Below are 26,526 nucleotides of genomic sequence, written 5' to 3'. Positions count from 1 at the left end.
AAGGGGCCCTTTCTTACATGCAGTCTACCAACAGCACTTAAACAGAAAGGAGGGAATCTGCATGCTGAAAAGATCACCCTTGGCTAAGGTGACCACTTTAGGACTGTGGCTCCCAGTGGGCAGGCTGCCTGCAAAGAAGCAATGGGCTTACAGGCTAATCAATGTAATGTAGGCCAAGGCCCACGACACGACCGTCACACGGGGGGTCCCACCTAAAGCTACTATGAACACAGACTCGTAGCTCTGAAGCCATCAGGAAGGATGTGTCTGCGCGGGCGGGAGCTCTGCAATACGTCATCTGTCCAAGAGAACCTACAGCCATTTGCTGCAAGGCCTCCAAGCCCGACCGTGGTGTGGGAAATGGTTAGCCGCATTCCTGTAAAGCTGGTGAAGTTTCCTGATACATTTATTTAGCAAAGGCCGGGCCTGATTCTCCTAATCCCTCCTCAGGGAACATTCTGCTCCAGCTTCACCTAAATTGCACTGGAAAGAAATGAAATCAGAGGGGCAGCCTTGAGGCCACAGCCTTCAGGAGAAACCTCGGCACAATCGAAATGAACAGGGGAGTGAGAGACAGAACTCAGCTGGGCTGAGAGGTCCGCCTCGGCCAGCTCTCCGGCCCCTCTGATTTGCTCCACATGCAGAAGGATTCCTTGGATGTGACCCTCACATTTTCAATTTCCTTTCAGAATTCGGAGACCTGCACATCTGGATGGGACGGGGACTTGGCCTCTCCAACGAGACAATCTTGTGGTGGAGAATCCATCCCACAGCGCTGAGCAAGTGAAAATCACCGCAGAGCACAGCTTCTCTGCCGGCCACCACTGACAGGCGGGCGGGGGGAGGGGGCGGGCGGCACTTGGGAACAGCAAGGTGGCAGCCTCCCTGGTCTGCACCCACCAGATACCAGCAGCACCTTCCCAACTTGGACAATCAAAAATATCTTTGGGCCCTGCCAAGTGTTGGGGGGGGGCAAAAATCCCCCTTCTGTGAAAATCAGAGTCCTAGGAAGCTCCTCATTGGAGAGTCCAATCCCTAGAATATTCTGGGGCAAAGCATGAACTTCCGCCTTTTTGATTTAACCTGGTGGACAAGAAATGGTAGAACCAATCATCATCATCAAAGAGACCACGAGAAAAGAACTGTGGATATGCAAGTTGAATCAGACTCACTCAGATGGCCTTCCAGAAGGTTAAAAAAAAAAAAAACTTTTTGAATAATTACAATGTCAGGCCTCACAGGAAGGAGGTCTTTTTAAATTTTAACTTAACTGTGTTGCAATTTCTAGGCACTCAAGATGGATGGTGCAATCATTTTTCCAGCAGCAGGGAGAACCATAACACCACGAATAATGACAGTGGTTTGAGGACAGATCGGATTTTAACGTACATCAGAGCCAGCTGCCAGCCTGGCTCACTCTATCTTCATGCACCCAGGTGAAGATCCCCCAGCTCTGTCTGTCTTTACGTGTTCCCCGCCTGACTTTCTCACAGACGCTCCCGATCCCACGTGAGAGCAATGGCTCCGTGCTCCTGCCCTGCTCTCCTCCGGAGGGCAGAACAGAGCAAGGGTACCACGCTGCAATGCACGCGCAGCCGTGTGGGGAGACCGTGGAGTCGTAGCCCGGCCTCCATCCCCAAACCGCCCACTTCTCTTCCACGTCAATGTGCGCTTCCATCTCCCGCGGGGCTTGCTGGGAACAGAGAATCTTCCCCACGCGGGGATCCCGACATCGAACCCACTGGATCCCTACACGCCGAGGGCATCGTGGGCTGTGTAATGCGACAACCGTCGCCAGCGATTCGCTTCCCCGTCACTTCCTCCCGGAGCCTTGCAGGAGGGCATGCTTCCGAGGCCCGTCCTCAGCTCGCACGTGCAGCTGAGAGCCAATCTAATTATCCTCGTTCCAAATGCCAATTCTATCAGGAAGCATTCATGCAAGAAATGGGAAGGCCAGTCCGTCAAAGAGGTATAATCAACATGCTCGAAGCAGTGCATTTGCTATCCCCACAGTCAGGGGCAAAAGTTCCCATCCACACTGAATGACAGCGCTGGTGAGGACGCGTCCCAGCGGGTCAGACCACTGAGGGGGGGACACGTCGGTGGCCCATTACAGATCTGTTACAGCCTCTTGCATCACGCTGTTGTCAGGATGGATCGTGTTGTCACTAGATGCTTCAATTCTCTGCTGAAAAGGAATTTATTTGACACTCCCCTCCCCCTGCCTGTGGTTTTATTTCCCATGGTTAGCACACAGAGTAATTCACACATTCACAAATATTTAGGGGGAAAAAAAAACACAATAAACTGCCTGGAACCATAACATAATGCCTGCGAGTCTTTGCTTCAAGGAATTTTACGTTAAATAAGATCCAAAATCCCCCTGGGGCTTCGGGTTTGCCAGAGAGCTTATTTCTCGGAATGCTTTCCACTTAACTCCTTGGATAACGGTCTTCTGAAGTTGCTGACTGTCCTACTTCCATCTCTGGTCTTTGCAAATAGGATAAAAATCATTTTCGGGGAATAGAAGCATCATGGGTTCACTTTATTTCTTTTTTAAACCATCGATATTATCTGCTTGGCAAGCCATCCGAGCTTCCTCAGGATGACAGATGCAGCAACCATTTGCAGGATCCCGCGAAGAAACGGCCAATTCAAGTCCCATTATGCCGGGCGCGGTCTCCCTGCCAAAGCCGCCCCTGCATCCCATCACAGGCGACCCATTTGTCCTCGGGCACAGGACAGCACTTGTGTTGAGCGGCAGTATCCCGGCCCACGTCGCCCCGCCAACAGAGCCCCGTTTCAGCCCTCCATCTCTGGGGCTTCCCTTCTGCCTGCCCCAGCTCGGCGGCGATGAATTTTCAATCCGAACGCTTAAACACGTGTGTGTTACTAATTACGACGCCAACAATTCAGGTTTCTCCGCATCGGGGCCAACCTCTAGCCACGGCACTTTGGGTGGGGGGAGTGGGGCCCTGGGGGGCCGGGAAGTGGGGACCACCTCCAACTGGTGTGTGTGCTGGGGGCAGGTTTCCTGGTGAGCGCTCAGGAATGTCCTCATGGCACTGAGCGGGAAGTTACAGCTCCCTTGTGATAAGCCAATGAATCACTTTTCTTTTGCCAAATACTGCCGAGGCTGGTTTGCAAAAGAGGACCTTTCCAAACGCTTTCTAGGTATCTTGGAGAGGTGAGTAAGCAAACCTGGGCGTGATGAGGGCATATTTGGGCATCGCAGCCCCCTCTCATGATGCTGGGGAACAGGGGTGTGCAGAGCGAAGGGTCAGGTTTCCCTAATTTGGATTTGAGAGAACACAATGCACAGGCAGAGAGCTTTGCTTCCCCTCTCATTTAACGACATAAAGCCAGTACACTAAAACACTGCTGCTGTGTTACTGTTCTGCCTTCTAACGACCATCGACTTTCTATTTATTCCTACACTCGATGTCCAAGCCACACGGAGGCAGATGCCCAGCTTACTGTCCTGGCCCTGGCACCGCCGGGCTGTGCACCTGCCCGAGGCCTGACCCCACGAGCAAGTCCCATCTCCGCATGTCTGAGATGGGTCTGCAGCTGTGTCCAGCATCAACAAGGACCATGCCAGCCTTGTGAATCTAAAGCAGAGTGTCACTGTTGGTGGGAATGCAAGCTGGTGCAGCCACTCTGGAAAACAGTATGGAGGTTCCTCAAAAAGTTGAAAATGGAGCTACCCTATGACCCAGCAAGTACACTACTGGGTATTTACCCCAAAGATACAAATGTAGTGATCTGAAGGGCACATGCACCCCAATGTTCATAGCAGCCATGTCCACAACAGCCAAACTGTGGAGGGAGCCCAGATGTCCATCGGCAGATGAATGGATTAAGAAGCTGTGGTTCATATATACAATGGAGTATTACTCAGCCATCAGAAAAAATGAAATCTTACCATTTGCAACCAGGTGGATGGAACTAGAGGGTATTATGCTAAGTGAAATAAGTCAATCAGAGAAAGACAATTACCATGTGATCTCGCTGATATGTGGAATGTGAGAAACAAGGCAGGGGATCGTAGGGGAAGAGAGGAAAAAATGAAACAAGAAGAAACCAGAGAGGGAGACAAAGCGTCGGAGACTCAATCTCAGGAAACAAACTGAGGGTTGCTGGAGTGGAAGGGGGTGGGAGGGATGGGGTGGCTGGGTGATGGACACTGCGCAGGGTATGTGTTGTGCAGAGCGCTGTGTATTGTGTAAGACTGATGAATCACAGACCTTCACCCCTGAAACAAGTACTACATTATATGTTTAAAAAAAAAAATAAAGCAGGGTTTCTCCACCCAATACTTGGCCCTGCTAATGCTTGGATCCAAATCATTCCTCGCTAATTGTCCTGGGCAGCATCCCTGGTCTGCTCCACTCACCGGATGCCAGGGGCACCGTCTTCTGAGTTGGGACAATCCAAAATGCCTCCGGACATGGCCAGATGTCCAGGGAAGGGGACGGGGCGGCGAACGCAAAACCACCCGCTTGGAGAAGCCCTGCTCTAAAGGGGTTAGGTCCCACACTGGTTTCCAGGTATCCAGCTATGGAATCTTACATGAATTAAAATTCAGTAAAACCTGTAAGTCAGTGCCTCAGGCACAGGAGGCTGATTTCGAGGGATCAAGAGCCCCATGGGGCTCGTGGCTACCCCACTGTAAGACAGATATGAACAGCTCCCTCTCTACACAGAAAGTTCTGCTGGAGATGACTCTCGGTTATCCAAGTTCTTTACTGCTCTAAGCCCCGTGCATGCGTCTTAGACCTCAGCAGAAGAGTAACTAGGTGGTGGGCACATTCAAACAGACACCAGGCACATCTGGGGTTCTACGCTTGGGAAAATGAGCAAAACTCCTTTCTTTTTATAAAGTCATGCTAGTCAAAGACTTAAAAAAAAAAAAAAACACCCTGGAATTTCTACAAACTGACCACTTGACCTCAAACTCGTAATTTTTCTTAATACTTGAGGTTTTTTCCTTTTTTTTTTTTTTACTGAAGTACAATTACCACAGGATACTGTATCAGTTTCGGGCGTACACCGTATTTGAACGAGAAGACCGTTAGTCTACATTTACATGTAATAAAGGAAAACGCTATGAACCCGGGAAACACCGAGATTGGCATAAAATTGCAAATTTGGGCAAAAGGACAATGGTTGACAGCTAGTTCAGTTACTCGTGCAAGCAAGATCTGTGCGGCTGTCTAAATGACCTGCCTCATCTCTTCACGTACTCCTGGTATCCGGCCAGATATGGAGACACCCAGACCCAGACCACCTCCTGCACACAGCACACTCATGCGTGAATATCTGAGCAGACACCAACCGGAGGGGCGTGGGGGGGGGGACAAAAAGATTCAAACACATTTAAAAGTACACTTATCTCACATAGAACCTAAAATAATAAAAAATAACTTATTTTATTCAAGACTTATTTGTTTAATTTAGGGAGAGAGAGAGAGCAGGGAAGAGGCATAGAGGGAGAGGGAGAGAATCCTAAGCAGACTCTGTGCTGAGCACAGAGCCCAATGCAGAACTCGATCTCACGACCCTGAGATCATGACCTAAACGGAAACAAAGAGTTGGCGCTTAACCGAGTGCACCTCCCAGGTAACTTTTCAAACGTACATCTGTGTCTTGAAAACCTTCCTATATTATTGCAGTAGGCAACAGTTCACGGGGTCCTCGACATCTTCCTTCGCAGGCATTCCCGTAAAAACTGGTACTGGAATGCTCACGGAAGCATCACTCACATGGTCAGACAGCAGAAACAACCCACGTGTCCGTCAAGTGAGGAACGGAGAGACAACACGGGGCCATTGCATACAACAAGGGCCATTACCTGGCTGCACAAAGGACGCAGCACTGACACACGGTCCACCGCGGATGTGCCTCGAAAACGGCACGAAAAGTAAAAGCAGCAAGTCCCAAAAGGCCACGTATTATCTGCTTCCATTTCACGAAATGTCCCAGACGGGTAAATCCACAGGGACAGAAAGCAGACTAGCAGTTGCCAGGGGCTGGGGAGGGAGAAGTGGGGAGTCGCTATGAAGGAGGACAGCATTTCTTTCTGGCATATTGAAAATACACTAAAATTAAGATCGCGGTGACGGCCATACAACTCTGCAAATACTCCAAACACCATCGAATCAGACACGTTAAACGAATGAATGGGATGGTAGATGAATCAGGTCCCCACAGAGCTGTTCAGAAACATGCCTTCGGCGAAAGCTGCTACGGCCCACCGAGTGCCCTCGCACAGGTGCACGCGCTCATGGCGTGCCACTCCTTCTTCGGGACAGGAAATACAGCCAAGCACGGGACACTGCCACTTGGACGAGGCCAAGCACCCCCATGCCGGTCTGGGGGTACTCACCTGCTTGACTGTTCTCAACACAGGGGTAACCTTTTCAAAACTGCTGCTGCACTTTCCAGGCAGGACACTTCTTTCTTGCCGGTGACTCTCAGACACATGGGCAATGAGGTGCTACCCGTTCACAGAGCCCCCTTCCTCCAGAATCCTACATAAAGTGTGTCCCAGCCAAGGTGCTGGGAGGGAAATCACCAAGCAGACCTTCTTGTGTCTAAGCACCCAGCACATTCAGTGGTGCACTGCGGCCATCAGCTCCAGTCCCAAAGAACGATCCCCACAGACAGTCATTTCACGGCCACTTTCAAAATCCCCATGTGGCCCGATGCACCCCACTACACCCGGCACCTGCTCTCCTCCTCTTGATGAAGTCACACTGCAGGGGACAGGCTGCATATACTCCGACGCCCGGGAGGGCCCCCTCGATGCCAGACCTGGGCCGCTGCTGCACCTGTACCTGCCGACACGGGGCCTGGCCTGCACACTCTCCTCCGCCTCCGGAGACGAAACAGACCCGGGAACTTGGTTTTGCCGCTGAGACCCCACAGCCTCCCGGGGACGCGGAGCAGCTCCGCCTGCAGCCGGGAGACCATGAAGTACACGAGTCAGCACTCACTCCTGGCCCAGAGGCAGCCCAGAGCGCAGAGGACAGCAGTAAGCCCATGCCCGAGAAGACACGGCACCAGACACTCTGCCTGACACGGTGACGGATGCTGTGCCCGTCGGGTCACGCCAGCCCTTGCAAGCCACGGTCCAGAATTTCTTTATTCACAGGTTAACAACTCACCACAGCTGCAGAGTTTAGAGGTTTCGAGAGCCATAAATCCATCTGCTCCCAGCCTATCTGAATTTCATACAAGATAAATATTCTACCTACATCCTTTGACAAAGTCAAATAGCTACCCAGTACAAAACGACCGTATTCTATGGACGTAAACCCTGGGAAAAGAACTCAGTGGCAAATGTGCTATTTGCAACTAAAATTCGGGAGCTTAGGGGAATCCATATTTTATAAACCAAACCGTGCGTGGTCACAAAGAAAAACGTCTTTAAGGCAGACATAGAAGATATTTAAGGTCAAGCACCCTGCTGTCTGCTACTGTCAAATACGGAGCCTCCAATAGGAAGGTTTTTTAATGAAATCATGAAAGCACCCAATAATGTGATTAATTTTAAAAAGAAACCATAAATTAAAATTTAAATCATACTTAAAATTAATCAGCAATATAAAATAGAGATTAAATGCAGCCCACTGTGTAAGCCAGAAAAATCCTCCTGCTGGGAGGACCTGCCTTACCAAGGAAGCTTTACGTTTACAAAACGACAAGTGGTTGAGAGTGTCTTATTTCATTAGTCTGAAATAAAAAAGCAGACGTGCATTTTGAGGAACTTAAAATGCCACGAGAGCACTTTGTGAAGGAAGGTAAATTGCTACACACATTCTAGATTCCATAACAGGCTTTTAACTATTGCAATGAGCTCTGTGCTTGCCTTCCACCTTTTCCATCCACAACCAAATATCAAATCTCTGCTGTCGCAGCCCTTGCAAACAAGGTCTCACTCCATCCCTAGCACCCAGCTCTCAGAAAGCACTCATTATCTGAACAAATGAACAGATCAATCCCCATCCATTCTGCTGTCCTACTTTGCACCAAAAAGTCAAAGAAATGCATTCTGATTGCTCTGTGCAAATAAAGTTAGAAACTCATGGGGCACCTGGGTGGCACAGCGGTTAAGCGTCTGCCTTCGGCTCAGGGCGTGCTCCTGGCGTTATGGGATCGAGCCCCACATCAGGCTCCTCTGCTATGAGCCTGCTTCTTCCTCTCCCATTCCCCCTGCTTGTGTTCCCTCTCTCGCTGGCTGTCTCTGTCGAATAAATAAAATCTTTGAAAAAAAAAAAAAAAAGAAAGAAACTCATTACAGCTGACAGGATGTTCTGCTAAGGAAACAGCAGCTGCTTTGGAACAAAGTATTGGGCTAGGGAACAGGCCAGGACAAAGGCAGACCCCAGTGCTGAGCAGTGCACAATGACAGACACCACGTTTCGGAATAACTGAACATCTTTTCATGGCAAGATCTCAACGTGCAATTGCAAAAAACGTCTCAAAAAAAGCATACACACAGAGCCAAAGTTCATTCTTTTGCAGAAAAGTAAGGTCCCAGGAGGTGGGAAGAAGAAAGCCCATTCGAGGACAGGTGCAGGACGGTTCAGTGCCAGAGAGCGGTGGCCAGAGACGAAGAGGGGAAGGAGGCAGGAAAGAAATCTCATTTCAAGACTGCACGGTGGGACGTGGGAGGTAGGGGTGCCTTTCTGGAAGCTTCTGCGCCTGCTGTAAGTACTTCCACTGCTCTGTGCTTTGGAAGCTAAAGGCAATAAAGAGGCAGGTGGAACAAACGTATAAAGCTCCCCTCAGAGGAGTGTAGTTGACTCTTGAACAATTTAGGGCATGGGGACACCCACCCCCCCCCACAGCTGAAAATCCGCGTCAAACCTCCAAGTGCCCCGAAATGAACAGCCTACTGTTGACCAGGAGCCTTATCGAGAACATAAACACTCAATTCACACACACCTGGTATGTGATATGTACTACCTACCGCATTCTCATGATAAAGTAGGCTGCAGAAAAGAAAACGTCAGTAAGAAAATCATACGGAAGGGCGTCCGGGTGGCTCAGTCGGCAAAGCGTGAGACTCTTGATTTCAGCTCAGGTTGTGATCCCACGGTTGTGAGATCGAGCCCTGCCACGCTCAGTAGGGAGCCTGCTTGAGATTCCCTCTGCCCCTCGACCTGCTCACACTGGCTTGTACGCGCACTCTCGCTCTCTAAAATAAATAAATAAATAAATCTTTTAAAAAGAGAGAGAGAGAGAGAGAGAGAAAACCAGTCACATGCAAGAGAAAATACTGTAGTTTTTGTAACAGAAAAATACTGAACTGTACTATATTTACCAAAAAAAATCTGCAACTACGTGGACTTGCACAGTTCCAACCCATGTTATTCAAGGGTCAACTGCAGTTCCTAAGATAGCAGAATACTGTGTTAACAGCACTCCAGGATGTGCGTGAGGAAAGGTCAGGCAGTTTCTGTGTGGGTACAACACAAATTCACCACGAGAATCCAGAATCATTTGCTATCTCTGTCTGAACAGCAGTGACGAACCAGACACAAGGGGTGCAACTCTAAAATCCTTCTTTGTAGACCCGTCAACCATCCCACAATGGATGAACAGAAACACCAAACGTGGTCTCTACACAGAACGGAGCATTACTCGGCCTCAAAAAGGAAGGAGATCCTGACACAGGCTACCATATGGATGAACATGGGAGATACTATACTGAGTGAAATAAACCAGACGCAAAAAGACAAATACTGAATGATTCTACCTACAGAGGTTCACAGAATAGGCAAACCTGTGGAGACAGAGAGTGGAACGGTGGGAGCCAGGGGCTGGAGGACGGAAATCGGGAGTCAGTGCACAATGGGGCAGACTGTGCACCTGAGAAGATGACAAAAACTTGCACAAAAATGTGAACACAAGGACACTGAGGTAAAACTCAAAAATGGTTAACGTAGTAAATTATATGTTATGTGTATGTTACCAAATGAAAAAGACTCCTCTGGAAACCTAACTTAAATAGGTATTAAGTAAAGGCATGATCTCTCCATTGTAGTCTTTTTGCAGGGGACTATTTTCATGTGCGGGGTTCTGTTAAAAATTTGCTATTTTTGTCCTGCTCTGGGTTTCGGCTCAGGTCATATCTTAGGGTCGTGAGATTGAGCTGGTCGGACTCTGTGCTGCACATGGAGCCTGCCTCAGACTGTCTCTTTCTTAATCCCTCTCCCTCTGCTCACATGCTCCCCCTCTAAAATAAATAAATCTTTTTTAAAAATTTTGCTAATTTTGCATACAGATGTCTTATAAAGATAGGAAATTTGATGAACTGTATAATTATTCTAAGGAATAAAACTCAGAATTGCTACTGACCATAAAGAAACCAAATCATGTAAATTATTTTTCTTAATAGATTATAAAAGAAATGAGGTTGAGCTGATTTCAGATGCCTATTNCTAACTTAAATAGGTATTAAGTAAAGGCATGATCTCTCCATTGTAGTCTTTTTGCAGGGGACTATTTTCATGTGCGGGGTTCTGTTAAAAATTTGCTATTTTTGTCCTGCTCTGGGTTTCGGCTCAGGTCATATCTTAGGGTCGTGAGATTGAGCTGGTCGGACTCTGTGCTGCACATGGAGCCTGCCTCAGACTGTCTCTTTCTTAATCCCTCTCCCTCTGCTCACATGCTCCCGCTCTAAAATAAATAAATCTTTTTTAAAAATTTTGCTAATTTTGCATACAGATGTCTTATAAAGATAGGAAATTTGATGAACTGTATAATTATTCTAAGGAATAAATTCAGAATCTACTGACCATAAAGAAACCAAATCATGTAAATTATTTTTCTTAATAGATTATAAAAGAAATGAGGTTGAGCTGATTAGATGCCTATGGATTATACTGATCATGTTGTCAAAACTGTTTATTTTTTAATGCAAAGAAAAACATAATTTAGGAATAGAAATACCGGGCTAGAGCCTTATTCTTTTCCAAATGTACAGTTACACTGAATGTTGGCGTCGCTGTAGGAGGCCCAACGTGTGGAACTCCCCGCTGTGGCGCTTCATAGCCAGGCCAGGGCCAAGAGTCACTACTATGAAAGAAGACAGAGGGCCGTAGCTTACATATGCAAAGTCGTGGGCATGGCTCAAACCAGCCAACCTCAACACTACTGACATGTGGGCCAGGTAACTTTTGGGTGCGGGAGGGCATGAGGGAGGCTGTCCCGTGCCCTGGACAGTGTTTACCAGCATCCCTGACTTCCACCCTCTAGATGCCAGTACCCCACACACACAGACCAAGTCCTGAAATAGAGGTGTCCGGACTTTGCCAAGTGTCCCCTGGGGGAAAAAAATACCCCAGCTGACAACCACGTCCTGAACTGAGATACATCTGGGAACCACCCATGTTTACAAAGCACATATTAGGAAAAACAACATACTTTGATTCATTATAAGAGACAGAAGTAGTGAAAAATGTCAGAAACTTTAAAGCAATTGTTTCATCATTTTGAGGCCCCTTCCTAGCCGTGTTACAGCCAGAACCTAAAACCAATTTCAAGAGTTTATTCTTGAGTTTAATTCATCAAGAACTTAATTAATGCTCATGTGAGTCAAATTGCAACAGGAAACTCACTAGACTTTCAATCCGTTAGTTGGGAAGAGGGTGCACTCTTCCCCATCTGCTTGGGCTCAGGAAAAAAGGAATACCCAGCTTCTCGCAAGGAAGCAGTTTTCCTGGGAACGTGGAGGCACTGTCTGGGGCTCCACGTGTGTGTTCTGGGCATCCACGAGAGTGGCTGAAGACAAACGGTGTTTGAAAGAAAAGAACACTGAATAAATTGGAACGGCAAATTGACAGAACAAAGAGCTGGATCGTGCTATCCAACAGCACTCATCAAGGACTGTACATCAGCTGGAGACCACAAGAAGCAATCGTTCTTTCAGATTATCCACAGGGAACTGACGCCCTTAAATCAAGAAACTATGGTTCCAAGGTAACCTGCGAAGCTTTACTGCTTTTGATAGGACAGATCAGCAACACCCCACTCCTCCCCGCTGTACCCTGAGCCTACTCCAAGACCCCTCTGGGACGCCACCTTTCCCAGGTTAGTATGAAACCCCCACAACCGGGTTGGCCCGTAACAGGTCGCACAGCCCAGCTGCCATCCAGCCACGTCCCTGTCTTGCCACGATAGCAATGTCCAGTCCGAATCCACTCTAACACCGAACCAAGGCTTCAGGCTCCAACACAATACTTCTGTAAGCCACGGCTCCCTTTGATCACAAGTACCTGGATCATCCATGCCCTTCCTGGACGGAATGAACAGGAAGGTACTGGTAAGAATTAGTCACCCATCCTGTGACTGAGACCCCGAAAAGGACAGCAATGAGAGAGAAATGAGAATGCAGACGGCAAGTGTTTAGAATAAGCCACACAACACACACACACACACACCCTGCACATTGAGCAAACAGAATACGGCCCAAAAGCAAACACGGAGTATCTCAGGGTTCTGAATCCCTTCCAGGCTGTGGATAGGGACGGGGAGGAAAGACGCAGAAGGGAGAAGCGGGAACGCCTGTGGACCATACAAGACACTCCGCAATTTCGTGTCTTGTACCAAAGGACCGCAAAGCAAGGATTCCCTTCCCACTGCACAGAGGAGAAGACTGAGGCTCAGCGGCACTAACCAAGCTCTGGAGGTCTCAGAGGGCGTGAGTGATGAAAACAAGAGGTGTGACCAGAGCCGGCCCACTCGAGGTCGGCCCTCCTGCCTCTGCTTCCTCTGTCCTCACAGGAACAACAAGAGCCACACAAACGCAAAGGGCACCGCACCCTTCACTGTGTCGATGAGCTAACGCCCCCTCCCAGTGGAAACCAGCAGGCCCTGCAAAGGCAGCTCCTGGAGACAGCACGGCTGGCCTCGGACAGCGCAGCAGCAGTCGGCTGCACATGTGCCCCATGGAGCCCGCGGCTCTGACCCCAGTCGCCCTGCCAGCAACAAGAGCCCCAGGGTTCCCGCTGCCGTGCTGCAGACGGATCTGGAGGCTGCCTCCTCAAACCGGCTCTTCCTCATACACAGCGGTCCCCCACGGGGACGCAGCTCGACGGTGACTGGGCTCTGCTCCTTGCGTGGCAGCTCGGCGTTCGTCCACAAAGGCAATGGTCCCCGGTGGCAGCTCCTTCCGTGTGGCCAGCGGGTCTCACTTTCCGTATGTCAACAGGGTCTGGAAGGCAGAGAGGCCCAGCACCATGGCCGTACCTTCTGAACGTGGTGCCGCAGGGGGGCTTCAGCCAGCTGGAGTCTGCTCCAAGTGCCCACTCCCCCACGGGACCCCGGGAGCCCCGTGGCCTCGCTGTGCCATCGTGTCTCTGTCTGGTCAATGGACCCCCACCACGGCATTGATGGCACAGGACTACCCGAGGCATAAACTGGGGACTTAAGACAGCATCAGGTCCACAGCAACACCTGTGCCCAGATGTGCACAGCAGCCGTACCTGTAACAGCCCCCGGCTGGAAAGATCCCAAACGCCCCGAAGCAGTGAGTGGATAAGCAAGCTCTGGTACAGCCATGCAGCGCTTAACCGCTCCGCATTAAAAAGGCACGAGCCACTGACACCCACCGCTTGCATGGGTCTCCAGGGCTCAGCGGAGAGAATAAAGACAGTCTGCAAAGGCCGGATGCCGTACAATTCCATTTTCGTGACATTGCTGAAATGAGAGAATTCTAGAGATGGAGAACCTGGCGGCTGCCAGGACTTGGAGAGGGGAACCTAAAGGAGTGTCATGAGAACTCTGCTGGTGATGACAGTTCTGCGTCAGATTATGGCGGTGGTTGTGTGAACGCATACGTGTAATACACCCATGGAGCTCCATGCAAGCACACACGAAAGCACACGTGAACGCCGGAGAGACCCAGACAAGGTCTGCGTCTGAGTCCACAGGGCCAGGGTCCATTTCCCTCTCATGATAATGCGGGATTGAGGGATCGGGGGATCGTGATGGAAGACGCTCTCATTCCAGGAAGGCTGTGTGTGTGTGTGGGGGGGGGAGTACTCTGGAACTCACGGTGTTATTTCTGCAACTTCTTGGGAGTCTAACATCAATTCGGAATAGAAGCCTTCAAAATTACTGTCTGACTGATGAACAGACACACAAAATGTGGCCTATTCACATGACGGAGTAGTATCTGGCAAGAAAAAGGAATAGTACACTGACGCGTCCTACCACCAGGGACTGTGACAACGTGACAATTATGCTGAGTAACAGAGACCACAAAGAACACGTACTCCACGATGCCGTTTCCATGCAACGCCTGGGATCGGGCAGACCCGTAGACCCGGGAAGTAGTCTGGTGCTTGTCAGGGACGGGGGATGCAGGAGCAGGGGGCACTCTACTCTGACAACGGTCCACGTAGGGGTCTGGTGAAGGACTCCTACTGCGCGGGCGGGAGCACAACTCTGTGAACAGGGAAGACCACTCAACGGCACACCTCCCGTGAGCGAACCGTCCCCTCTGTGAACCGTCCCAGTGAAGGCAACATCTGGCACGTACGTGTCTTACGGTTATTCTGTCACACTTTACGGTTCTTTCTGCCCTGCGGGGGTGGGTTATAAAAGTCACGTCTGGTGCCCTTTCGATCTAGGGCTGTCCCTCCGTTCCTGATGGTCCTGCAGTCCTCAGGTACGCCCAGGTCGATGAAAGACGGCAGCCCTAATGCTGAACAACCAAAGCCTCCTTTGAACACCATGGAGGCCCGGTCCCGTCCACAGTCCTTGCCCTTCCGTAGGCCCCTTCTTGCTCCCCCACCACCCTGCTCAATGCCACCAGGCTGCTTTATCAACTTTCCCCGAGTAAAAAGGAAAGGGGGAGGGGGGGGCGCACCTGGGTGGCTCAGTCAGTTAAGCGTCTGCCTTTGACTCAGCTCATGATCCCGTCGGGCTCCCTGCTCCTTGGGGAGTCTGCTTCTCCCTGTCCCTCTGCCTCCTACTCCCCCTTCTCATGTTCACTGGCTCTCCGTCAAATAAATAAATTAAAATCTAAAAAAAAAAAAAAAAAAAAAAGCTTTGTTCTCCCCGGCTCCTCACCTGTGCCCATAGAGTCAGTTCCCCGCCTAGAATGCACTTCTTCGGTATGAATCGATACTCCATCCACCGCCAAACCCACCTGGAGTCTCCCTTCCATGAGCAATGTCCAGCTTTCTTTGGCTGCTCTGCCACACGGTGTTAAGAGCCTTGCTCAAAATTCAAGGGCGCCTGGGTGGCTCAGCTGGCTAAGCGCCTGCCCTCGGCTCCCAGAATCCCAGGATCAAACCCCTCATCGAGCCCCCCATCAGGCTCCCAGGGGCTCAGCAGGAAGTCCGCCTCTCTCTCTGCTTCTCCTCCTGCTCATGCGTGCACGCGCTCTCTTTTTCAAATAATAAATAAAATCTTCAAAAAAAATAAATAAATAAAATCTAAAAAAAAGAGCATTGCTCAGAATCCTGTCAGCAGGGAACGTCTACACCATGCATGGGATGCCCATTCACACCATGGCTTTCTGCCGCGCCCCCCCACTTCATGCATCTGTAATGCCTCAGCCCCCAAAACAAGACACATCTCACACATCTCTGTGTACTGCACGATGCTCGGAAATAACAGACCAAACCAACGGTCATCCCAGAGACGGAAGATCTTTCACACCCAGTGCTCTGAAAAGGATGCCATTGATCTGAGAGGGCATTGGGCCTCTCTGTGAACTGGGTGCAATACGGCAGCCAGGAGGAGAGCTCCAGGACCCCGAAGGCCTGTTCGACGTGACTCTGGATTGTGTCTGCTCTCACGGCAGCCCAGGCAGGGCTGACCACAAAGGAAAACACTCTGCAGCGGCCTCCGTCACAGGCCACGCTGCCTCAGGAGGGTGCCCAAACGAGCTGGTTCTGGAAAGTCCTGGCTGGTCGGCAGGTGGTTGCATGGTAGCCTGTCATTCTGCACACACATACCGGGAAGAACAAGGGGAACGGAGAGCGTAGCAGACCAAGACTCAAAAGCCCTTGTTGGTTGTAAATCAGCTTTCTAAGGACAAAGGGCCTCAAATGCAAATGGGAAACATCAGCAGAAATGATACTTCTCTCCAAAGCACACAGATCTTAACAGTCATCTCCATTTCTCTTTCCTAAAATCTCTCACTTCCAGAAGCTGTGTTAGGCAGACACACAGCACTTTCTTGAGAGCAAAATTACCTGTTAAGAGAAATCTTGAGAAATCACCATTTCCAGTACTTAGAGCCAATACAGTAACATTTAATTTTTAAGCACAGAAAATATGAAGAGGTTGACAAGATATTTATTACATAATAAAAAATCCATTTTACAATTTCACTTACTCAGAGCCAAATGTAGGCAAATCCCTTCCTCCTTCGAGGGTTTCTTTCCAGGCCTGTTTTCCGTCTTCAGTTACCTGTTAATGAAAAATAACGGAAGTAAGGCAAAAGTGTCCGCGAAAACATCCTGGAGTACACAGTCGACCGTTCCACAGGCCAGCAGATATGTGAATTAGGGATATGACAAGAGCGAAAGAATCACATGTGAGACGGTACACAACCACCGTGGGTGACTCGTAGGCTTCGTTCTCCAGTTACACCACACAAATCTGGTCAAAAGTTTCATGATCTCACAAGCAATTATGATCCTATCACCAGGAAATTTCAGTAATTGAAAAATTCACTTAGCTCTTACCAGACACATTTTCCTCTACCCTCCTAAAACATGCAAAGTGAAAACATAGGTATTTCTAGATTCAACCCAACTCAGCAAGTTTCTACTGACAACGGCTCGTTCAGTCTTGCAGAAAACGCAAGTGGTGCTCAGTGCTGTTTCGGCATTAGGGACGCATAGCGCCTGGTCTTGTGGAACGTACCCATCCAGGCAGGGAAAAAGGGGGAAACCTGGTGATGGAAGAGCAAGGGCCATAACTAGAAAGCAAACACAGAGCGCAATCACTTCAGACGACCGAACTACAAAACTCCAGTTGGTGGTAGAAGAGAAAGTGACCACCAGCAAGGAGCTGACTTATGTTGGGGCCTGGGGCAGCACTCTTTTGAGGAGAGAGCATCTGAACAGGGACAAGAGAGACCACAATGCAGACACAGAAAGTGCAAATGTCCTGTGGTGAGAGTAACCCTGGCAAGAGGGAGGGAGGAAGGCCGGCAGGCTGGGCACCAGAGGTAATAACAGGTCCTGGGTCACAGAGGACTTCACAGCCCACAGAAAGGAGTCTGATCCTAGCCAGGCCCCACTACACCTTATTCTTCACCCAGCACCAGAGTTAATGAGAAAAAGAAAAATCTGATCACCCTGCCATTAAAAAAACCCTTCAGGGGCTCCTGTCAAGCTGGGAACAAAATCCAGAGACATTCTTGCTCAGTAGAGAACCACTGGTGGCTCCCGTGGTGCCAGCAGGAAAGACAAGCATGAAATACAGACAGTGTACAGGGTTCTAGGACATTCTGACCTAGAGAACTCACGGGAGGGGGGGAGGGCATGTGTGATGGGGGGGAGAGAAGAACGCAGCATGACTTCCAGGGTCAGGGCTTGAACGTCAGCCTGGAAGGTGGTGCCACTTCCTGGGACAAAGGCGGACTAAAGAGAGGAAAAGCAAGACTTTTTTACATGTGAACTCTGAAATGCCCATCCTAGCTGTAAGTGGACTATTATCGTTACGTAGGTAATTAAGGACACCAGTGCAAGCGATCAGGAGAGGTCATGGTTGCAGAGTTAAGTCTGGAAGTCATCCCGTTACCATGATGCTCAAAGGCTACGGGCCTGAATGGGAACGTCCAAAGCAGGGTTTCTCACCCTGGGCGCTGCTGACAGTGTGGATCAGGTAATTCTGCTGTGGGGGCTGCCTGGGGCCCTGAGCGCCATCCACCTCGCCCCCTCCCCCCCCGCTCCACCCACTAGACGCCGGTTGCAATCCACACACCCGCCCCCTTCGCCGTGATAACCAACACTGACCCCAGATGTTACCAGGCGTCCCCCGGAGGGCACAAACACCCTGCAGAGAGCCACTGGTCTAAAGACAGCAAGCCGAGGATGCAACACTGAGAGGAGGAGCTGTCAATGAGACAGGAGTGTGCAGAGAGGTAGGAGGAAATCCAGGGCGGGGTGGTATCCCTGGCATCTAGGGACAGACATCTCTCAAACATCATGGAACGACGAGAAAATAATGGCCACTGAAATGGATGACCAGGAGGACAGATGACAGGATGACAAGATACCACACTGTCTCCTCTGCCCACGCTCGCTACATGGAAGAACTCTAGACAGGCTTCATGGAAGCGGCAGCATTCCTGTGGGCCCATGAAGTCAGGTGACGAGGAAGAGAAGGGAGCTGCAGCTTGAGCGGTGCTGGAGGCATCAAAGGTAGGCAAGCGGGCACCGAGGTTCCTAAAACATCGGGAGATGCTCGCAGGGTACTCAGGAAAGGCGCTGTGGGCAGCACAGTGCCAGAACGCCGGGCAGTGGACAGCATAGGTGCCCCGTCCAGCAGAGGGAAGAGGAGGCCACCCGGGCCAGCTGGTGCCGCAGGCAGCACACTCCCACAAGGGGCGACTCCCAAGATATCAGAGAACCCACAGAGTTCCTCCCAAGCGGGAGCCAGGGGCCCCCTAGCTGAGCCAGCCATCGATCTTTCTCTTGTTCTCTTGGCTTATAAGGGCTCCTGCCCCTGGCAGACAACGCTCAGAGCCCCAAACTGTGTGAAAATGCTGACACGACTTGCCAGATGCCTGCTCCGCTGCCCTACCCCCTTCTGCCTTCACGCCACAGCTACCGTATTAAAAAACAGAAAGAAAAAAAGTTAGGGGGAAAAGAGAAGGGCAGATTTACAGGCCTCACTTTGCTCCTAATTAATTATAAGAAACTCTCTCTGGACCAGAGAGTCCTCAGCTGTGAAATGAGGGTATTAAATTATTTATGAGGTTTCATCCACATCAAAAAACCTGAGGAACCATTTTCCTGTTGACTTCCTTTGTAAATTCTAAGGGAAAACACTTGCAAAGAACTAAACCAAGAACTTGCACAAGGATGCTCGGGGAGGGAGGGCGGAAGAATGTATGCATCTATCTGTCTTGCAGCCAACAAACCACAGAAATATATCCAAAGGCTGCAATATTTTTCCAAAGTGGCCATAATGATTAACATTTGCACCCCAGAGAAATTCAAGCTGTACCATCATGAAAACAACACAAAAAATCCAAAATATGTTTTCAGAAGCCACTGAGCATAACAGAGAAGCTGCAATTTCCTCCTGAGTTCTTTCTTTTTTTAGTGAGCCCTGAATTAACCGGGCCAAGAGCCAGGGGCTAAGCCGGGTACTGGCATGAGGAACTAGAGAATTCTGAACACTTCATTTGCTATGAGGTTCAAGTTCTGTGTAATGAAGCTGTTATTTCCTGCGTTACCAATACTGAATAGCATTTTTATGTATGGCGATGATTCATTCAATAACATTTTAAATCCTTTAAATCAGTGGTTCTCAAATGGGACTGTCTCTCAGGGGACACTAGGCAATGTCTGGAGACATTTTTAGCTGTCAGGACGGGAGGAAGAATGCTGCTGGCATCTAGTTAGTAAAGCCAGGGACACAGCACACAGCACAGCCCTTCTCAGGCAAAAAATTATCTGGCCCAAATACCAATACTGCCAAGGGCGACCATACTAAAATTTCTACAATTTTACAGGAGACACATCCTATATACTTTCATGTTCCAAACCACTTTTATTCTTTTCAAAATAATGCGTGTACATTGTTTTAAAACGTAAAACACAGGTGAGGCCAAAGACTGCTCTTTTTACTTAACAAGCTTTTTATAAAGCACCATCTATCCCCAACTCTACTTTCCAAAGCAACCATTTTCAGATCTCAGAACTGTTTGTATCATTGGCAGTGACTCAGTATGACTTCCACGTTTCTAAATAACCTTAATAATATTCCCTATCAGCTTTAGACATTACTTACTTAATTTCCTCACATTTGGGCTTTTTAAATTCCATCCTCAATCTTACGCTAACCCTGCCACACTTTCCCAACACTCTAACAGTTTTTGGTTAAATCTATAATTGACAGATATTGTGACGATGGAAAGGACACTGCTGAGCAAGCAATATAGTATGATTATGATTCCTTTCACACGTGACCTTTTTGTTTTCCTGGGATTACTAATTGCACTTGTTTTTATTTCCCTAGTTTGTTTGTTTTTTCCTTTGTATCGTTTGGTAATTCTTCCAGCATTGTCCACAATCTTTTGATTCGATTTTTTACATCATCAAAATTCTCAGATAATCTGTCAGCTCTATGGGTTCCCCCCCCAATCGCTCCTACATCTCTCAAATATACACACATTAGACCTTCTGAAATTTGTCTCTGTTCCAGTCTGTATTTGTCAGCATCAGGCCTGCTATAGAGTTCACAGTGCCATGAAACCACAACAACTTGAGAATACATTCTGTTTCTAGGATCCCAAATCTCCCCCTTTCTTGGTTTACTCTCTCATTTTGGTGGGACACATTCCCTAGATTTCTGAGAAGTGATATGTAAAAGCTAAATATTACTGATATCCTGAGTACATACGAATACCCTCGTATTCTACCCTTAGTTAACAACTAGTAGAGGAATGACTTTAAATTCTGAGTGAAAATTATTTGCACAGAAGTCTATACTCAGTCTCTTTTTCAACTTCCAAAGCAGCCGTTAAGAAATCTGATATCATTTTGATTCTAGATCCTTCATATGACTTTTAAATCCAGGACAGTACTTAGATACTGCCTTCATCTCTAATATTTCAAAATGATGTGATGAGTTTTGTGTAGTAATTTTTTTTATGTGCTTTTTATTCTCTGTTCTAGTCACCTGGTATGAAATTTCTCTTCTTCAGATTTAAGTTTTTTTCCACCATCTCTTCTTTGGAATATCTATTAGGCAAAAATCTGAATAACCATCTCTCATCTATGTAATAAAACTTTATAAACCATGTCTTCACTAACCAATAAGGTATCCACTAGCTGCCCCTGAAAATGTTTGGCTAGTGCCATTGAAGAACTGGCTTTTATTTTTTGTATTTTTTTTTTTTAAGATTTTATTTATTTATTTGACAGAGATAGAGACAGCCAGTGAGAGAGGGAACACAAGCAGGGGGAGTGGGAGAGGAAGAAGCAGTCTCATAGCGGAGGAGCCTGAAGTGGGGCTCGATCCCGTAACGCCGGGATCACGCCCTGAGCCGAAGGCAGACACTTAACCGCTGTGCCACCCAGGCGCCCCGGAACTGGCTTTTAAATTTTATTTAATTTTAATTAATTTAAGTACATATAGTCACAGGTAGCCAGTGGTTACCATATTAATGAAAACCTAAAGACTATGATAAATGGCGGGGGGGGGAGGGGGACAAACAAAGGAGAAACACTGCCTGTAACACCAACTCCAACATGATTTTAAACATCAGAAGACGTTAAGATGTTCAGAAGAAAAAATGTTCAGGAGAAGAAACTGAATGTAATTTCTAAATCCTCACCACTACTTTCAATATGAGGTTCTAGGACTTCAGTCTATGGCTTCCTTCCTCATAAGAACTTGAAGACCCTGGGGCGCCTGGCTGGCACAGCGGTCGGGCATCTGCCTTCGGCTCAGGGCGTGATCCCGGCGTTGTGGGATCAAGCCCCACATCAGGCTCCTCTGCTATGAGCCTGCTTCTTCCTCTCCCACTCCCCCTGCTTGTGTTCCCTCTCTCGCTGGCTGTCTCTATCTCTGTCGAATAAATAAATAAAATCTTTAAAAAAAAAAAAAAAAAAGAACTCGAAGACCCTACACTACAGTAGAGAGGGTGCTCCAGGGGATGCAAACTAAAAAGGCATACCAGGACGGTCTCTGGGCATTCATTCATTCATGTACTCATTCAACAAATATCACAAACATAACAGATTGTTATCCAGACATTCTGTGAACAGTGACCATGACAGAAAACAGAACCACAAAAAACAAAACTACAAAAGTTCTGTGCACCCAAGCCAAAAGCCAATGAGCCTACTGTTCCATGTCGGTCACTGGGAACCACTTTCTTTAAAGCTCAGTGCCCACCATACAGCACGCAGGCCATAGATGTGCACCGAAAACGAACTAAGAGCAGGCTCAAAACCAAAAGAAAGTCATTATTGTTTCCTTTTTCGACTCTGAGGAAAAAGAAAAAAAAAAAACATATTAGAACTGTGGGAATAGGGAAATAAATGTTCAGGGGAAATCTTCACTTTTTATTTAAGGATCAACAGGGAAACACATTTTCTTCATCTATTCTTCAGGTAAGTCATTTAATATCCATTCATTCCTGCAAAACGTGACATTTTATTATATCTGTAGGTTTTACAAATTCAGCATAAAAGTATGAACTACTCAAAAAGGAGAAAAACAGACTCCAAACAAGATGCTTATATAAACCTGATTTCTTTTTTAATCTATTATGATGTTAATAACAAGATTTTCGGGCTTGTATAACCAGCAATCAATGCTTCTAAACTCATATTGATGTATCGAGTGCATATGGTTAGACACATGTATCATTTACCCACCACCCCACACCGGTAGAGTCAACCATATGCCACTCACAACAAATGAAAAATGGGTTCCTCACGCTATGATATACCAAAGAGACTCCACACAGAAAGACCAAGATATGGTCTGTCATGTGAAAATTTGATATGAGATAAGGCAATGACATGATCCAATTGGGCTTATAATTAGTTACATAACCTCTCTAGAGCCAATGCCGACGGAAAAAAAACCCACAGCAAATTTTAAGACGCTATCAGTCGCAATATTTGTTTCTAAGCATTTATTTTTATTTAAATCAGAATGATAAATTTTATTTAACCGCACGAAACTAATCTTTAGTGAGAAAAATAACCACATTGAAAGAAGACACATTAAGGTATTAGGATAACATCTTTCTTATTCAGCAAATTGTCAATCAACAGTGATTTGAATGTCTCCCCGCAGATACGATACCAAACTGTACGCAGATAATCCTCACGTGACTCTAATCAGTTGTTTACAGATGACATAGTGCATCTGAGGTAGAAAAGAATCCCAGTTAATCTCTTCCTCATCTCCCAAAGCACCATCTCCACATTTTGCAGTGAGCATTAAGCATAATTTTAAATGTAACTGTCAAGCACATTATCTATTCACTGAAATTATGATAAAAGTTTCTGAACACCATATGGTACTGGTGTTCACATTTCAGTTTCTATCCTTTGCCAAACACAAGCTCTCCCCCACTCGCCTGGAAAGGTCAATGATACTGTCTTCAGTTTCAGTTAACAACGCTGTAAGCAAATCCCTTTTGTAAAACAATGAAATTCAATTATTTGCTTACATAAACAGCTCAAAATTTGGGACACCAATGTCAGTGATCAGCCAACTGAAGAACTAAGTATTAAGACACGAGCACACACACACAGGCACACACGTGCACACGTCTCCTATTCACAAAGCATAGGGCTTCAGGGTCACCTCCACGTTCAGGACATCAGGAAGATGTCCGAAATAAAAATCCACATGAAAAACTAAGACTAAAAACACCCAATGCTCTTACACAAATACACCATAATTTCCCTGTATTGAAGCAAGCTGAGGAACTCTTGTAAAAGCAAACCCCCAGATATCCAACTTTCTAATCCACACTCGCTTGGAAACAGAGGCCTTCAAAATGACTTTTAAACCCAAGGCTTTTCCAAAAATGCAATTTTTTCAAGTTTTTATTTATTTAAGTAATCTCTACACCCAACATGGGGCTTGAAGTCACAACCCTGAGATCCAAAGTCACACACTGCTCCAACTGAGCCAGCCAGGCACCCCGGGAGTTTTTTTAAGTATCAAATCCAACAGCTGGGAGAAGGGGGCCGCTGGGAATGCTGTTGTCGTTTACACTGAGGGTGACTCCTGCCCCCAAGTGTTTAGACCAGCGGTTCTCAACTGGGGGTGATTGTGCCCTCCCCCAAGAGACATTTCAGGTTGCCACAACTGGGGGGGTGCTCCTGGCATGTGGCAGGTAGACACCAGGGGTGCTGTTACACACCATACAACATACAGGTCAGCCCCCATCACAACCACCTCAAAAAGAACACCCCACCCCCAACTTTTGCAAAGGCTCTGCGCAAGCGTTCACGCTCCCCAGCCTGGCGCCATGTGAAAGAACGCACATGTCCAGGAACTGTATCGTCGTTACTCCCCCTCTGTGTAGTGGCATCACTAACGGGACCCTCATAATGACGTCAGGAGTACACACCGCCATTCACGCAAGGTTAGAGCAGAGAACCCTCCATGGCACACAGTGGACACCGGGCAAGGACCAGCCAAAACTGCTTTTGTCACTGTAGTCCATACGTGAGGCCATCAGCTCACAGCCTTATCACTAAGGAGATGTGTGGCCCCGGACGATGACCTCTGAGCAGTTACACGCAAAGTACACAGCACAGCCCGCGGCTGTCAGAGGCCGTCGGTATCAGCTGTTATTAACAGACAGCAGCCGAGGCTCACAATTGATCCCAGGAAGTCGTTCCCAATCCTTCCTTCCCATAAATCGAGAAACAGCTATTCTTTCTGCACTGTTTTTTTAAGGACTGATGTGTGTGTGTGTGTGTGTGTGTGTGTGTGTGTGTGTCAGAGAGAGAGAGAGAGAGAGAGAGAGAGACAGCATACACGGATAGGCGGGGAATGGGGAGAGAGAGAGAAAGACTCTCCAGCAGAGTCCCCACTGAGTGCGGAGTCCAAGGCGGGACTCGATCTCACGACCCTGAGATCATGACCAGAGCGGAAATCAGGAGTCAGACGCTTAACTGACCAAGCCACCCAGGCGCCCCTCTGTGCTAATCCTTTACCCTTGTTTACCGGGAGACATTTAACAACTTTTACTTCTGGAAACTCATTTTCACTTCCTGCTTTTCGACAAAAGTTATGGAGCCGTATTCGGGCTCCAGCGTCCCGTGTCCCACGGAGCGTTCAGGACACTGCTCCACCACGCTCGCGGAGATGGAAAAAGAATTTCTGCTCCATTCGATGTACCTTCAAGCCAAAGAATTTGTTTCTTTAAATGGTGTGAGTTCTTTCCCCCCAGGAAATTTAAATGACTCCAGAGCATTGCTGTTATGGATCTTTTTTTCAAAAAATGATTTGAGAGAACTTTAATTTTCAGACTTGGAAGGCCTAGAACACTTCACCTAGGGTCTGCTCGCCAGCTGCTTCTGCTCAAGTGTCCATCATACTAAATGTAGAAATATCCTCTGTCCCCAGTACTTCAGCAGGAAGCAGCCAGATTAAAATAAGATGCTGGTACCACACGAGAATTCAAAAGCTATTGTGAGCCAACAACCTCCAAGAAACCACACTGCACTCATTCACTAAAATACGCGTCATGCTCCAGCAGGAAAAAGGAAAAAGGACTTGAAGTGAATTACACACACACACACACACACACACACACACACACACGAGCAACAATAAAACAATTAGCTGGGGAAATCAGGGCAAAGAGAAGGTGAAGGCACCAAGGCCGAGAGGCTGGGAGAGGAGGGCCGCGTGCAAAGCCCACAAGCGGACACAACTTACATCAGCCACAAGGGAACGAACCTCGGATACTGAGCCTTCTAGCCATCTAGTCAAAGAAACAAATGGGACGAGATGTTGGTATCCAAAAAGTGAAGAAGAGAACTGAAAACACAGCTTCTAGAGTGGATACACGCGCACAATTTCTCCCATGGGCCCCAGAGGGGAAACTGGGGGCTCCATACAACTACGTTCTCAGTAAATGGGGTCCAGGACGTGTTTCATTGGGCTGCTGCTTACAACAATTCTTAACATGAGGTAACTGCCCAACCCCGAGGCCCAGGTAAATAAATCACGTCTGAGTGCATAAACAGCACGGTGGCGGCGTGCACATCTCCCCATAGCCCGCAGGACTCCAAGGATACACTTCAAAAGCGCTCAGAGTCCCAACTGGGCTGCAGGTCTCCTGGGGTCACAGCAACACGCTACAGTATATTGTCAACACACTTCAATGCCAGTAAATATACCATGTGTATAATATCATTTTTTTTTAAAGATTTTTCATTTATCTATTCGACAGAGATAAAGACAGCCAGCGAGAGAGGGAACACAAGCAGGGGGAGTGGGAGAGGAAGCAGCAGGCTCATAGCAGAGGAGCCTGATGTGGGGCTCGATCCCGTAACGCCGGGATCACGCCCTGAGCCGAAGGCAGACGCTTAACCGCTGTGCCACCCAGACGCCCCTATAATATCATTTTTAACAGTTGCCTAGTAACCCCCTGTAAGGGCTAAATAAACTTTTGTCACCATTGCATTCAACTCCTTGTTATTTTAAGCAATGCCTCAATAAATAAGGAGAACCATTTCTTAAGTGTCCAAAAAAAAAAAAAAAAAAAAAAAATNAAAAAAAAAAAAAAAAAAAACTGTGGGCCACCTACATAAAAAGAGAAAGCTGCAC

General features: G+C 47.8%; 1 protein-coding gene across 5 annotated transcripts in view; it reads right to left on the bottom strand.

Moving 5' to 3' along the window:
- TBL1X (transducin beta like 1 X-linked) overlaps positions 1–26,526 on the bottom strand; it is a 230,658-nt gene that overhangs the window by 132,352 nt on the left and 71,780 nt on the right. For all 5 annotated transcript variants that reach the window (XM_011236269.3, XM_034649675.1, XM_034649674.1 and 2 more), the window contains exon 2: positions 16,364–16,437. The gene's annotated coding sequence lies outside the window, so the exon portion shown is untranslated. The remainder of the gene's footprint in view (positions 1–16,363; positions 16,438–26,526) is intronic.

The sequence above is a fragment of the Ailuropoda melanoleuca genome, chromosome X, assembly GCF_002007445.2.
Source record: "Ailuropoda melanoleuca isolate Jingjing chromosome X, ASM200744v2, whole genome shotgun sequence".
NCBI lineage: Eukaryota > Metazoa > Chordata > Mammalia > Carnivora > Ursidae > Ailuropoda > Ailuropoda melanoleuca.
Note: the sequence above shows the minus strand (reverse complement) of the source record. Positions and strands in the feature narration are given on the sequence as shown.